The sequence below is a fragment of the Arctopsyche grandis genome, chromosome 11 (genome assembly GCF_051622035.1).
Source record: "Arctopsyche grandis isolate Sample6627 chromosome 11, ASM5162203v2, whole genome shotgun sequence".
NCBI classification, from domain to species: Eukaryota; Metazoa; Arthropoda; class Insecta; order Trichoptera; family Hydropsychidae; genus Arctopsyche; species Arctopsyche grandis.
In genome coordinates this window covers 21,250,174-21,267,181 of record NC_135365.1, presented here as the reverse complement: position 1 = coordinate 21,267,181, position 17,008 = coordinate 21,250,174, and the positions used below count along the sequence as shown (strand labels likewise).

General features: G+C 32.2%; 1 protein-coding gene across 4 annotated transcripts in view; it reads right to left on the bottom strand.

Moving 5' to 3' along the window:
• Window positions 1-16,419, bottom strand: part of tau (microtubule-associated protein tau) — a 38,963-nt gene extending 22,544 nt beyond the window's left edge. For all 4 annotated transcript variants that reach the window (XM_077441012.1, XM_077441013.1, XM_077441014.1 and 1 more), the window contains exon 1: window positions 16,263-16,419. The gene's annotated coding sequence lies outside the window, so the exon portion shown is untranslated. The remainder of the gene's footprint in view (window positions 1-16,262) is intronic.
• Window positions 16,420-17,008: the final 589 nt, after the last annotated feature.

Below are 17,008 nucleotides of genomic sequence, written 5' to 3'. Positions count from 1 at the left end.
TGGGCAATTTTCAAGCGATCCCTTTAACACGAACGTTTTATCATCCGATTTTCTTGCGGGGTTGTTTTTTTACGCTACGACTACCTGGCTTGCAATTACCGGGTTCCATTTATCGATTATTTTTGAGGAAACGTGCTAAAATTTTCCGTTAACTTCTCAACTGCTACGTAATTTTTCGTGTAGACAATCCTTCCGAGAGAAATTCCGAGAATTAAAAATATTTAGAGGTGATATCCGATTTCAATTACCGGTACTGTGTGTACAAACTGTTTAGTTTAATATTGAAGTAGATTATTCAATCGATATTTCCAATATTTCCAATTGATATTATCAGAGTAGTATGTGGTAATTAATGTTCGTATAGAAAAACCGTCCGATATGCGAAAATTGACACATTATTTCTCATATATAAGCCAGCAGTGTGGCTTAATGGTAGCGTGTACGTTTAGCACCAAGTGATCAGTGGGTTCGATCCGCTATACTGCTGGTTAGATTTGGGGGTATTTGTGACTCCAAATCGATCGTTTCTTATAGGAGCTTGCCAATTTTATCTGATCATTGTTGAAACGGTTCCTCAAAATTGGCAAAAAATCATCTTTCTTGCTGTCACAAATCTTCTGTATTTATTGAATGTACAATTTGTACAAATTATGTACAAATCTAAATCCATAGATGTCTTGATGGATTAATTCTTTAATGAATGAATGAATTAATTGTTATTTCGTGTTCTTCAGCTTCTGGAAATACAGTGATTTATTTAATAATAAATTGCGGCATTGTTTGTAATTAATTGTCCAGGAAGGCGCATTGGAGTCTTCCTGGTATATACATATATATGTAAAATAAAATATATATATACATGTATATATGTATATATATATATATATATATATATATATATATATATATATATATATATATATATATATATATATATATATATATATATATATATATACGTTTAAAGCTTGTTTTTCTTTTATAAATTATTGAGACTATGTCGCCAAGTGGCGTCGTATGAAAGCGCACTCCAATCGGTAGACAATAATGAAAATTTAACAGCATATATCCGGCCCAAAAATTAGGGGTAGTTTAGTTTACTGCCTAGTCATACAATTACTTACAAAGAAAGGCCCAGCCCATCGCACACCCGTGGGCTGGGCCTTTTTAATTTCGGATTTAACGCACATTACACCGACCATGATCGACACGTAAGCCATAGCATGTCAGTAAACTGAAAAACTTGAAATCGTTTCAATTGCACAATTTCTGTAATAAATCGCTTTTCGGCCGTTGATGTGTTATCTGGACGGCTCGAGAGTTCAACTAAATATAGGCTATGACGTCATAGTTACGTGCACCTGGAGTCAAAAGGTCAAAATGAAGTCATTAGAGGTCACTTTACCTGGTCAATGTAACGCAATGCAATTGTATTGTATGTTTTCTTTTTGAAATGATTGAATGGAACAAAGATGTTAAATGTTTGATGTGAGTGGTTTTTTTTTTTTGTATTATTATTTTGAGGTAGGATGTAATATGTATGTATGTGTAAATGTTTGCTGTTATAATATTCATGTTACGGAGAGTGGCCTGACGACGAAACGGTAAACAGAAATGTTGAACCTTGCGCGAGATTTTGTTTGTTGAGAAAAATCACAATTTCGACAATGGCCGTCGCGCGATAAGGCCGGAAAATGCGAGAGGAAAATCCCGTGAAATATCACGCGGATGAAAGCGTGAAAAAGGCTAGTCTATTGTCGATTGAGTGAAATTTTAAAGTAGCTTTGCCTAAGTCGACGTTACCGCTATAAAATAAAAGTCGATAAGTTTATACGAATTCGTTCTGACACGTTTATGGGCGTGTTTCCAAATAAAAAAAATTGAGAGGAAAAAAGTGCCGAGGAAATTACGAATAAAATGAATATTTCAAAGGGAGACATGTATGTATGTATGTAAATTTTCTGTTGGAAAATTGCGTCTGCAAAATGTCGGCAGACACAATTCGCAAAAGAGGAAAGTTTTTAATGTGGACGCTATCAAACTGTAATTTATGTACATTGCTATAAGTTAAGCTAATAAAATTTTAGTTAATTTCAAAATTGTGTGTTTCTTTGAAAGAAATATTTTAATAAAACAAGAAAAAAGTTTCTTTTGTATTTGAAAAAAAATGAAATATCTTCTTTTGTTTACTCATCTTTTAAAGAACTTTCTTTTAATTAGTTCAAAATTGTATTGACACTACTATATTAAGAGGGCTGAACACCAGCGCCTTGTCCATACAAACGTATTACACTTCTCTCTTCTTCAATTATGGCATTAGAGAAATTATTTTTTAATATGCTATGGATATCCACCATAGGCATGTTTCTGTGGTTTTATTTTTTTGATTAGTTATTTTTTTATAGGAGCTAGGTGCCACCAAACATCTATAAAATCACCTCTTTTTTACACCCACTAAAAGAGTCCAGCGTGCTTATTTAACGGTTGATTTTTAAAAAAATATGACCACACAAACATAGAAAATATCTATCTCGAACCGATGATGAATTTTTTTTTTAATTTAGTCCAGTTTCGGAGGAGAAAACTGGAGAATACGAAACCTCGATTTTGTCGATTTAAAATACGTATTATACAGTCGAAGCGCAACTGTCGCATTCACTCAATATATATGTATATTGATATATACTGTCGCATTCACTCAATATATATGTATATCGAAGAAAGGAACGCAAACAAAATTAAGGTTTCGGGTATACAGCCCTCTTAATACAGTTTAATGAAAAAATAGACAGAGAAAGGAGATTGTGATTCTGTTGTAATATAAAATTAATAACGGCTTAAGAAGTAGAAGTGTATAATAAATTGAAAAAAAAAAAAAAAAAAAAAAAAATATATATATATATATATATATATATATATATATATGTATATTGTGTATTTTAATAGTAAAGTTTAAAGTAGTACTTCATTTGCTTTAACCAGCAACATATTGTTGCGTAGAGGTGGGTTTAGGATCCAAACAGAGAAATGTTATAATAATAGAAGCGGCGTTTCGAATACATTTCTTGTTTCAATACACGCGAACCGTTTCCATAACTATGCAATATTGTACGCGTATGCGTATGCTATTGCCGAATGCTAGCTGTTGCCATGACGCTTTCATGAAAACTTTCATATACGATGTTAATTGAATAATATGTTACTTAAATTATCAATTTACTTCCCATGTATCCCATGTTGTTTATTGTGTCTTTTTGAATGCATCATGCAATTTTCAACGATGCACTTGCCCAGAGAAGTTTTTATCGGGCATACGTCGACCACCAAGCATCAAATACGACTGATGCTAAAATTGTTTAGGAATGTCTGTGGACAGTCGTCACTTGACAACAATATAACGCTTAAAGCCACTTCTATTATTATAACATTTCTCTGGATCCAAATGAAAGGCCAAAGTTGCTTCAAAGCATTTATTCAACGATTCGGGAGGTCCACATAGAACCACCGCTCACTCCAGTATGTTTCAAAATCAACCGTGTGTACCTTCTTATAAAGGACAAGTCGCACAGCACAGCTTCCCCGATCCGTTAGTGTGTGTATTGTCTAGGCACGTAAAGGTCTACCCTGGTGAAGCTATTGTTTACGCACGAACTCACTCAGGTATGTGAGAACTCCAGCGTATCCTTGCTGAGACCCGTTAGTCTAGACCGGGGTCTCTATTGTTCACCCACGAATCCACTTAGACAGTGTATACTCTCTCTCATGTTCCCACGTCACAATATGAGTAGTTATATTTAAAAGTTACGGAAGTTCAATTTATAGTACGGCAAGCGTTATCTCAGATACACAGACAGACACACAGAATAGCGATATTATATTGTATATGATATGATATAACTTACATTATGGATACTGACCAAATTCGAAGAAACGATTAATACAGAAAAATTCCGGCCTTCAACTGGACATTGAAGTATTGACATTGAACTTTACTTGAATCTTTCTTTGACACACCTCGCCTTATTAAACAGCCAAATGTTTCATTTAAGTGTACTTCAAAGTCTTAGTATAATTTATTACATATAACTTGTTGAATATATTATACTGCGTATTAAACATTTCACACAATGCTATTAAGTCAAACGTAACGACTAATATTCGATATTTAACCCCCCCCCCCCCCCCCCATTATAACGGAATAAAACGCTTCGATCGTTAACGACGCATTATTATTATGCTATGTACATATATATACACATTTTGACTTTATTTATTTACTTTTTTAACCGAGGCCTCTGTATTTACTGGTTACGCGAACTTTGCATGTTTGTGCCAGATTAATTTTGCGTCGTAAACAACGCGTACGACCCTCCCGACTTCTGAACATTCTTGGAGAAAGTTGAGGGTCTCCTCGTCTGCCAAAACCTTCAAAGTTAGCAAAGAAGTCATGTTCAGTCGATTCGCATACTCGTATGTAGGACTCGTACTGGAACCTTGCAAGTAGCCCCTTACTTTCTCTAATACAACACTATTGAAACTTTATTCAATGTTGCTTTACTTGATCCAGTGTTTGCTAAGCTTTTGAGTGTATCCCTATTATTGAATGAGAGAAGCGAGTCGTATTGACAACTTTTGCTAACTTCTTCATCCATAGAAGAATCTCTTCCCCCCAGAATCGTTTGTGTTATGCACATATGTATATCTATGTATGTATGTTATGCAATTGACTGCTAATGAAGATTATGCCTATGTCGTAATCCTCTTTATTAAAATGGTCCCTTTGAAACGAATGAACAGAAAATTGATATTATATTGAAAGTGTAATCCTCTTATTGATTTTCATTAAGACTGAGCTTACTAAGCTTTTGGTAAAAGATCTTTCAATTATTTCGATAAATATTCTACTTATACACGAGAACCTTCTCAATACTAATTTCAATTATCTTAAAAAATATGTATATACATATATATATATATATATATATATATATATATATATATATATATATATATATATATATATATATATATATATATGTATATACGTATATATATATATATATATATATATATATATATATATATATATATATATATATATATATATATATATATATGTATATACATATTTTTTTACGAAATACAAGCAGGAGGTGACGAAGAGGATAAATTTACAATACATAGGTTTGTAGAAGGATACGTGTCTCACTTTGAGGCCATTCTCAGGATGAGAGTGGCCTCCCTACGTCGTCGAGCGTTTTTATCGTCAAACTGTTTGCTTGCTGCCGCGTCTTCCCCTGTCCCCTCATCTTTGTATGTTCAGTGGATGGAACTAATCTACCGACCGCTTTAAATTTATATTAAATTAATTAATTTATTATTATTATTATTTATTATTCAATATTATAATATCATTATATATTATATTTATATTATCCACATATATTCTTATATTATTTATATGGACGATGGGTACTGCACTATTCCCCTTATCGTCTGAAATAAAAATTATTATTATGAATCAAAATTTATGACTTTATAATAAGCTCTTATTAGCTTCACTCTGTTAATTCAGTGACATTCTTACCCGTCAAAAATTGTGATCTGATTTTGAACTATTTTCACTCTTCATGTCGCTTTGATATATTACCGACATACGGGGGGGGTTAACATTGAAGTAATTTAATGTCTCCGACATGAAGCTAAAGGAGCCTAATCATTAAATCTTGAATATTGAGTCAGAATGAAGCGATTCTAGCAATCCAAACACATCTTTCTATCGCCACTTCACAACTCACTAAATAGTTATAAGAGTTACTTTTTTCACTCTCATTTATTAGTTAAATACAATAAATTGGACAGCCACGTAGTTGGGGAAAATTTCAAAAGTATTTTATCAAAGTTTTTAAGAAAAAGCAATTTTTAATCAGATGAAAAATCATTTTAAAAAAGTTACAAAACACATATTTTCTATGCAAAAATGGTGTAAATCTAATATACATACATATAATTTCAAAAGAGACTTTGTAACTATGTAAGGTTTGGGTGGGAGCATCGAAAACAAATCAAAGTTTCTATAACGATGATATCCATATCGTTGAATATTATTTTTTTCGATTCAAATAAATTTAATAAAAAACAAATGAATGTTTACTATTAGATTATCCATTACAAATACCGAGCGAAGCCGGGTAAAACCACTAGTAAAATATACAATACAAAGTAGAGAAATATACTTACCGTCGCTAGAAAATACAGGGAAGACATCGCTAAATATATAGGTAGTTCAAAAAACCCAGACTTAACCCAACCTAACGTACATAGATTTAGTCTGTCTTGGAGAATATATACGTAAGTTCCAAGCAACACGTGACCTTTGTTACCGTCGAGGTCAAAACATGCATTTTAACACTTTAGCACCTGCAAAGCCATGTCCAAAAAGTTCGCTCACACTTGCTTCATTATTGTAGAACCGAGCTTTGACCTTATGCGTACACACACGCGATGGTTTAACCCCTATCGTATAGAAAAAAAGAAAGCACAATTATTATACTTTCTCGGCTCTTTTCATTTGAATATTTTAAAGCCTTTCCATTTGTACGTTCCTCGCTGATCGTTACCTAAATATATATACTAGGTAGATTTCCTGAATACATAATACTCTCGACGAAAGGGCTGTTTGACTGTTTATCAGACAAGTAGAACAGGTAGCGGTCCCCAGTTTAATATTTAATGGATTTTCTCAGTCAAGTTGAAATTCAAAATTAGACTTTTGAATGAAACGACGTGAAAGTATTTTTCTGGAATTTTCAATGAGTGTATTTTCTTGTGCTTTCGTTAAAATATGCTTCCTTATATTAAAAATGGTTCTTTGAAATATATTTTATAAAGAATATTAATGTATTAAGGCGCTTGCTTGTTGATGGCTTTCACTCGTGACTAATTTATTATTGTCGCGTTTCATAATTAATTCACAATAGTCGGTGCCCGTTTTTGAAGCCGCTGAAGAGTTCAAGTTCAAGATTATTGAGTTTATTTCTACATTTTTAGGATCAATATAATGTTTTCATTCTTAACGAGCCATAACATATATATACATATGTACGATAAGTTTCTTTGCACGTATGGATGTATGTTTTGAATTGTTTATTTATTGGTTGTCATAATGTAATAATATTATTTAACTTAAAGCAAGTATAACTGGAGTAATACTGGAAATAGTATATACAATTATTTTTATTAATTAGTTCCTAAAATTAAAATACAATATGCATATACATATGTACGTATGAAGTATATCTTCCAGTTGTAATATATTTTGACTAGTTGAAATATATTGCATCTTACCTGGGACCAACTACCTTTATATGTAGTTGAAGTGTATTTTCAGTTGTAATTTATTTTATTTATTTTTTATATATGTATATATACCAGGAAGGCCTTACAGGTAACCCCAATGCACCTTCCTGGCTAATTACAAACAGTGCAGCATTTTTTTTTTAATATACAAGTCGCTGAATTATGACACACTGAAAAATTCGCAAATTAACTAGACATCTATGAATTGTACATAAATTTTATTGTACATTAATCAATCTCAAATAGTGGTGACATAGTAGGTAGGACGGTTTTTAGCCAATTTTTAATCGAAGAACCGTTTCAACAATGAAATCAAAGAAAATTGGCAAACTCTGATAGGAAACGATCGACCTGTAGTCTCAAATATCCAAGTCTGACCAGCAGCACTACAGATATACTCAGAAAAATTCTTTTCAATCGAGGTCAGCTCATCGTCAGCTCAGTAATATATTTTTACTAACTGGAACATATTCCGTCTAACCTCCATACGTTAGTTGATTCATATGGCGAATTACATTCAAACTGGTCAAAATATATTACAACTGAAAATATAGTTCAACTATAAGTAGGTACCAGGTTAGATGGAGAGGTTAGGTTTTCGTGAAAACATCACTCGACTAGTAAATTGAGTTGGAAAGTCATATTTTTGTTTTGTACACATTCTAAGAGTTATCGTAATACGTTACTCATTGGCTTTATTCGTAATACTTAATTATTAACGCATTATTGAATTTCAAATTGAATTTAACGCATTATTGACTACATTACTGACTGGCGCACATTGTTGAAAGTGTATTTGCGCTTGAATAAATATAGTTTAATAGTTGAATTGTATTCGAATATGAATGACCTAAAACACCAGTTGGAATATATGACTCATTTATAAATATATAAATGAGTTTTATTATTATAATTTTCAAGTCTCCATAATCCCGCAATTAATACTCCGCAAATGAATAACAAAGCTTTTTACAGACTATTAACGTTTCAGTTGGCTTCCAAACAAATCATATTGTTCAAGTGTTCCCACTGTAATGGTTCTCATTTATTTTCTTTATTCGAATATTTTATGAGGAGCGTTCATTTGTTTTCGTATTTTCTTTGGTTGTTTTGCAATGATTTTAAGGTTGAAAAAACAACCCCTATAAATAAACCCCAGAAAAAATAAAACCCTCGAGAAATGATTATGCAATGTTTTTAAAATGGCGGAAAAACAACTGAAGTGATATTCAGTAGTTTTTATTTGAATTTATTATTTTATTATATTTTATATACTACATATATAATATTTTTACCAAAAACGTCTAGAAGGAAAACCCAATGCACTTTCATGGGCAATTATTTTTTTAAACATTACAATACAGTTGTTATTATACATACATATAATACAATAGTGTATATACTAACTAGTAGTAGTAGTAGTAGTAATTTGCGAGAAACACATTCTACATATGTACATACAATGTAGGTAGGCATATTTTTAATATCAACAAATTCGAAGAACACGAAATTAACAAATAATTAATTAATTAATCCATTGAGACATCTATGGATTTAGGCTTATACATACATTTTTACATGTACATAAACCAAATTCAGATATTTTTGACAGCTGGTAGGATGAATTTGAGGAACCGTTTCAATAAAAATCCAAACTCTGATAAGAAACGATCGACTTGGAGTCGCAAATATACAAGTTTAACCAGCTGTATTAAAGATTAGCACGAGATCGAACCCAGAACCTGTTGCTACTAAGCATTAACGCAACCACCGACCCATACTGCTAGCTATATGTGATGAATTTGTGATTTTCAAATGAGGATAGGTAGTTTCAACAATGAAATCAGATTAATTGGCAAACTTTCATAGGAAATGATCGACCTGGAGTCACATATATCCAAGATCTGGCCAGCAACATCGGGCCAGAGATTGAACCCATGACGCCTCATTTGAAAGCATTATACGCCAAAGGTATGTATGTATGGTTGTATTTTACATGGGAAAATTAATGCGTGTTCTTGTTATTCCATCAGATGTTAATTATTGTTGTTTAACTCTTTAAAGACCTTTTCAGACATACATTTTATAGTCGAGCTGCAGAGTGTTAACTATCACGCACGAATTTCAGTCAAAATTGAGCGATTAAATTTTCATGGCAATGCGGTTCGCGCCCACCGATTCTCAAACATTTTTCACACAGTCGCCCAAGTGTAATCAATTGTGGCCAGTCGCCGCCGGAAGTCTGTGAATTATTTAGCTCCATTGTCGATGGCAATTATTTAATATTTAACGAGCAACGCAATGAAGTGAAAATGTCGGAAACGTACCGATCATCATTACTATTATTTCGTACGAATGAAAGGAAATAGTTATCGCGTTTATTAAAGTCAATCCGGCGAAATCCAATTTAGCGCTGTGATAAATCAATAAATTTGCGGCGAATGAAGGCTTTTCTCGGACTAGAATAGACTCGATCTCAATTCTCTAGACGTATGTATGTATGTATGTGCACATGTACAAGTATATCCCTGAAAATAACAGGGAAGTGTCGAAAATAATAAATCAATATAAGCGAGACGTGCTCTTTTGTACAACATATATAAGACTCTTAATAATACATAAGGCCTATACTTAAAAAGTAGACATGGAAATATTCATATGTGAGCTATAATTTTCCTCTGCATATCAGATAAGTATTTTTGATGAATGTGAATACATGTCTGAAAAACTGATCAAAAACTTTTTGTAATGTAGATAATATCAATAAACATACATATACTCAGTTCAGCACAATATTTCCAGTTAGTTTATCTTAATTGATTTAGTTTTGCGACTTTTTATGGAAAACAATTTAACAAGAAACTTTTGTCTATATATGTATGTATGTAGATTTGATAGCGAAATACTTAACAGGTTCCACAAAAACGTTGTAATAATATATCAAATGTGTTACTCATTAGGATGGATACTTATTAGGGCAATCTCAAAATACAATACACGTTCCAACAGTGAGAGCAAAAAAAAAACTTTTATACTATTACATTCCGGATAACAGTTATTCTAACTAAGTATACATCATATGTACTTAGTTAGAAACTCTAACTAAGTATACATCATATGTATAATAGCGCTATTCTGCGTGTCTGTGTGTCCGTGTGAGATAACGCTCGCCGTACTATAATAGTCGTTTCGATTCGACATACATACATACATACATATGTACGTCACAGTTAAAACACTGCCAACCATATGTACGAATATAATACGAACATAATAACAGGCCAACAAAAAACTACTACATATGTATGTAGTAGTTTTAGTAGTACATATGTAGTTTTTTAGTAGTTTTAGTAGTAGTTTTAGTAGTAGTTTTCTACATATACCTCTAGGGAAATAAGTTTCTGAGCATTTAGCGCCTTTAATTAATTAATTTTTCTATTGGTGTTTTACATTGTTTATATGTATGTGGGTTTTTACCATTTTTTTTTTCATATAAATATTAAATTAAATGTATTTCAAAGGTATTTGAAAAAATTATCGAGTACAGGACCGACACATTTATTTTATTTAATAACTTAATATGCCATAATCCATGCTGTGATATTTCATCGGGCACAACACTAGTGTTTATTAATATCATATGAAGTATGTTAATGCATTATTTTCACGAAATCAAAATAGTGTTAAGATACTAGACTATGTAATTAAATTTTCATCTGAAATGATTATTGAAATATGTATATCAAAAAATTTAAAATAAATGGAATTTTTTGAACAAATTTGGACATGGACGATTTGTTGCGACTCACGCGACAACTGTCAAATGCGACGTAAAATCGTTGTAACTTTCAAATTATTTCAGATTTCTTTTTCACCCCCTGTTCCATCTGAAATTCTTTCGTTTGAAATGAGACGTCTGTTGAACGCAAAAACTCGTTGAACATTTGACAATGTCAGCCTTCATGCCTGACATTTAGAATTTGTGCGAAAATGTTAGCATATTTTTGAGGTTACGGGAAATTGTTTACACGACGGCACATAACACGCAATAAATCGTGCAGATGTATGTATTGTACAAACAATTCGTTGAAACGTTTACAACTTCTTCAGCTGAAATTTTTCACTTGCAAATGAATATTAGCGTGCATTGAGCTTTTGATGACCCCGATCTGGGTCAAGCGAACCCCCTCGCTTATTTACAACCGCACCCCTCCTCTTCTCTCCGAACGTCCCTGTTTCGCTATGAATTTTGGCAGAGCACGTCACGATTTTGATACGTACATATTTTTTCGTTGATGGACCGCGTTTTCAACGGCCATAACCGGCGATAAATAATGTTGCGTGTCGTCGACAAAGCGCGTTCAACATACGCATGCGCTCTTCCCGATCAATTCCGGTCAAAATTTCCCCGAAATCGGAAGTCTCTCGTACCAAGAAACGATAAAAAATTGATTTACGAATCAACAACTGAACGTGAGGCACGTGTACGGAAATTGGGCAGCACGTGCAACCGTCGCTTAGTCTTTTTTTTTATGGAAAGGGTAGTTTTCTTGAATAAAATTAAAGGTTTTATGACATTTTATATATTGCAGTCGTGCTGGCAAAATGCGGGTGCAACTATTACCCGAATGACCTATTTTAGAGCGAAATTCACTTAATTGTGCAGGGGTGACTGGAGGGTAGCCACGCGAGCGAGGGTTTTGGTATGTGACTGCCCTGCACGAAGGTTAAATCGTTACGCAAAAATTCAACAGTTTACATTTATCAATGAAATCGAAAGCTAACTAGCATTTTTACATACATATGTACCAGGAAGACTTAACAGGTTAACCCCAATGCGCCTTCCTAGCCAACTAATTACAAACATTGCTCCATTTTTTATTACATAAATCACTGTATTTCAAGAGTCTGAAGAACACGAAATTAAAATTCTATGGAATTAGACTTGTACATATTTTTACTTTATCTATGTACGTAGTAGCAATAGAGATTTTGACTGATTCGAACTCAGAATCGATTACTGATCACGTTTTCATGATCTAGAAAAAATGTGTGTGTGTGTCTGTGTATTTTGGGGATTTTTTTACATATTGTACATAAATTAAATTCAGATATTTGTGACATAGCGGGTAGATTAGTTTTTGCCAATTTGATGGAGGAACCGTTTCAACGATGAAATCAGATAAATTGGCAAACTCACAACATTAGGAAACGATCGACTTGGAGTCACAAATATTCAAGTCTGACTAGCAGCATTAAATATTAGTAAGTGATTGAACCCAGTAGCCTCTCGGTGCTAAACATAAACCAGCGAGCCAAACTGCTGGCTATATGTATGTAAATATACAGTGGTAGGTCAAGCTTTGTCAATTAATTTATGAATGCTATCTATCATCTGTGCTTTTTGAGACTTAACAAAATCTCTCATTTGTAATTCATTCTAATTTTTTGCATTGAAGATTCTCTCTTTATATTAGCACAAATTGATTGTAATTCATATCAATAACCAGCAGCGTGGGCTAGTGGTCGCGGTCCTCGATTTGTGAATAGTTTGTGACTAGTGACCTTGATTTGTGACTCCAGGTCGATCGTTTCTTATCAGAGTTTTTCAATTTATCTCATTTTCATTGACACGGTTCCAACAAATTGGTAACCTTTACCCATTTTTTCGCAATTTTCGAGTTTTCAACATTCAAATTTCGCTGATTCGTATAAAAATGCTGCAAATTTGTCCATAAATGTCTTGAAAATTTCGAGTTTCTAAGCATCTAGAAATTTTACGATAAAAAAAAGTTAATCAAAAGTTTGTCAAAATTTATCCATAGATGTCTCTATGATGTTTTGTTAAAATTCTTCTAAAAATTGTATATCGATGCTTGTAATAGGCCAGGAAGGTGAATTGGGGTTTTCCTGTTAGGCCTTCCTGGTATGTACATATATTGTATGTAGTAGGGGTCGGTGGTTGCGTTTATGTTTAACACCGAGAGGTTATCGGGTTCGATTTCGTGCTGATCTTTAATACTACTGGTTACAGACTTGGATATTTGTTACTCCAAGTCGGTCGTTTCTTACCAGAGTTTGCCAATTTATCTGATTTCATTGTTGAAACGGTTCCTCCATCAAATTGGCAAAAGTCATCCTACCCGCTGTCACAGATATCTGAATTTCGTTTATGTACAATATGTAAAAACAAATATGCACAAGTCTAAATACATGGATGTATCTATGGATTAATTAATTAATTAATCAATTGTTAATTTCGTGTGCTTCAGCCTCTCTAAATACAGCGATTTATGTAATAAAAATGCTGCAATGTTTGTAATTAATTGTCTAGGAAGACCCAATGGGGTCTACCTGTTAGGCCTTCCTGGAATATATCTACATATGTAAAATATAATAAAATATGTATGTAAAATAAAATAAAATACAGTCATTAAAAGATTAACAAGCTGTTAACTTTGGTTTAGAAACATTAAATGTTAATAAAAATTCATAATTTGGAATAAATAAGTTGAACTTATCATAGATTTACACTATCGCGTGTGGATAGCTTAGCTTAATATATTCCGATACAAAATGTTATTGCTGAAGTTGGAAAATGTCTTGATTAAATTATTTAAGTCATGATATGTTTGTATTATTTACACGTATACATACATATGTATGTGACTGTACATATATATAATTTAATTTGAACGTTTACTAGCACATCGGAAAATTAATCCTTATCGAAAATTCCATAAGTTGCGTCTATAAATACTCAAACGACTCGGTAAGGTTTCATAAAGTGAAACAATTACAATGTAGAAACTTCTATGAAAAGATCACCCTGAGGAAAATTATTGGAAAATTGAGTTTAACTTTATCCAAGCTGATACTAAAACAGAAAGTTATAATTATGTTGTTATAATGATGTATAATTTTAATACGTTTAATGCGTTAATACCAAAAGTTTTGTTGAAATTCATTAATATTCGACAACAAAGGATTTTTTTATACTGGACGTATTAAATTATAATTTAATATGAAAGCGATGGTTCTATAATTTAATATATGTAAAAGCGATGAATTATAATTTAATATGAAAGTTATATTTGATGGTTGAAGTATCTTATTTTATTTTTAGATAGATATACATATACCAAGAAGGCCTAACAGGTAAACCTTAATGCGTCTTCCTAGAAAATGAATTACAAACATTGCAATTTTTTTTATTACATAAATCGCTGTATTTCGAATGGCTGAGGAACACGAAATTAACAATTAATTAATCCATAGACATCTATGCATTTTGACTTTTTTACATAAATCAAATTCATATATTTGTGACATAGAGGGTAGGATGGTTTTTGCAAATTTGATGGAGGAACAATTTCAACAACGAAATCAGATAATTTGGCATACTTTGATAGGAAACGATCGACTTGGAGTCACAGATATACAAGTCTAACCAGCAGCATTAAAAATTAGCACGGTATCGAACCCGGTAACCTCTCGGTGCTAAACATAAACGCAACCACCGAGTCAAATTATGATGAATATTTATATTTGAAAGTATATATGTAGTCATAAAATGCTGTTCACGCTTTCGGAAACATATAATATATGTATAACGAAGATTTAACGTGGCGTGCAGGTTTATGAACGTTTTAACGGATTTTCCTTCGAAGCGTTTCTATTCCAATATCCGCTTCTTTTCGTACGAATTCGATTTTGACAAACGACCAATGTTTATACGAGATAGTTTTTCATGAATATTCGATATGTTTATGTGCGGTATTATTTACGACAATTTTCCGCGGAAAATTCGTCCATAAATAAATGATATGTATTGATGGAAAAATTAATACGTTTTTATCGTATATGCGTGTGTGAATTATATGACGGAATCATACGTAATGCAATTATAAGTATGGGAAATCGATAGCGCGATGAGAAAAGCGAGAAAAGCCTGAAAAGCCTGAAATAGAATTTATCGAACGGCGTAATAAAAGCGTTTCATAAATTCGATATGGCGGAAAACACTCGGGAAGGAAACGATTATTTGATAAAATTAATTTGATAATGATTTATGTATGTAATGTTTATATATTTCAAGATTATAATGATTTTAAATACGGTACCAAGAAACATTTGGCTACAGTATTTAAATATTTAAAGATTAACCTACTTCATACATAATAAAAGCGGAAGGCAAAGCCAAGTTAAACCGCTTTCAGCTTAAGAGATTTATTAAAATAATGGGATAAACATCAAAATTAATCTCTCATAAAGTTCAATTTTACATCGGCTGATTCAATTTTAAACATAAATGAATTTTCGGCTTTTCAATATTATTTATGTGCAATGATTAATGTAAATTTTGCAAATAAGCAATCAAATGAGTTCTAATGTTTATTTTTTTTTTTTAATAAATTGAGTAAAAATAGTTCTATAATTATAATACTAAAGCTGTGTATACGTTTTGCATTTAAAAAACGAACGAATGCAAGTGCATTAGAGTGACTCTCATTTTGCTAAAATTGATTTTTTGGCATGTAAAACCACTCTAATATGCATACTAAATTACTAACAAGTGAATTTGAATGCGTTGAAAAAAGCTATGACTTCATAGCTCTGAATTCTAATACTGCAAGTTATAAATATTCTAATATATGTAAACTACCTATGCTTTCTAACCCTAATGCATACAAATCATCGTCGCTTTAATAATATATAAATCATAAAAAGCTATCATCAGTGCATTTTAAATACACTACACGCCCAATACGAATCATCGTGAATATAAATATGACCAATAAATACTGTGAGAAGCGATTCTTAAGTCAAAATATAATCCGTGTAATGGACATATTGTGTATACCGGTTCGGTTTGCAAAATGGTGCTCAAATTGTGTATTTACCTGTCGTAGGAGAGCCGATCCAGGGATCGGTTTTCGACACGTTCCTTTCGAGGAATGTGAGGGTTCGCAAGTCCCCGGTTCTGAGTGAATGGGGATGTGATGTTGTAAAGTGTGGGTTTTTTGTGCAGGGACGTGCACGCGCCTGAGACTAGGCGACTGGACTGATCACAAGGGTGAAACGATTGCCGGGGACAGGCGCACGCAACCGCTGAAAATATATGGAATACAACACATGACATGAACATGGATACGTACATGTCTTCGGGCCAGGTGTGATGTATTGCGATGTGAAGGTGGTTTTTGAAAAATTAAAATTGTTTTCGGTTTTCGATTCAGTTTCGCAATAAATATTCAAATGTGTAATGTTTTAATAATAATAATAGCTTTTATTCCAGACGATGAGGAGAAAAGTGCAATCCCCAACGTCCATATAAATAATATATATATATATATATATATATATATATATATATATATATATATATATATATATATATATAGATAATAAAAAGAGTATTGAAAAATAGTAAACAAAAAATAAATAAATACATAAGTAAATATATAAATATTACTAATAATAAATAATAATAATAATAATAATTGTAATAATAAATAATAATAATAATAAGTCTAATAAGAATAAATAATAATAATAATAAGTCTAATAATAATAAATAATAATAATAATAATTTAATGTCTATTTAAGGCAGTCGGTGTAGTAGTTCCATCCATCGAACCGGTCTCC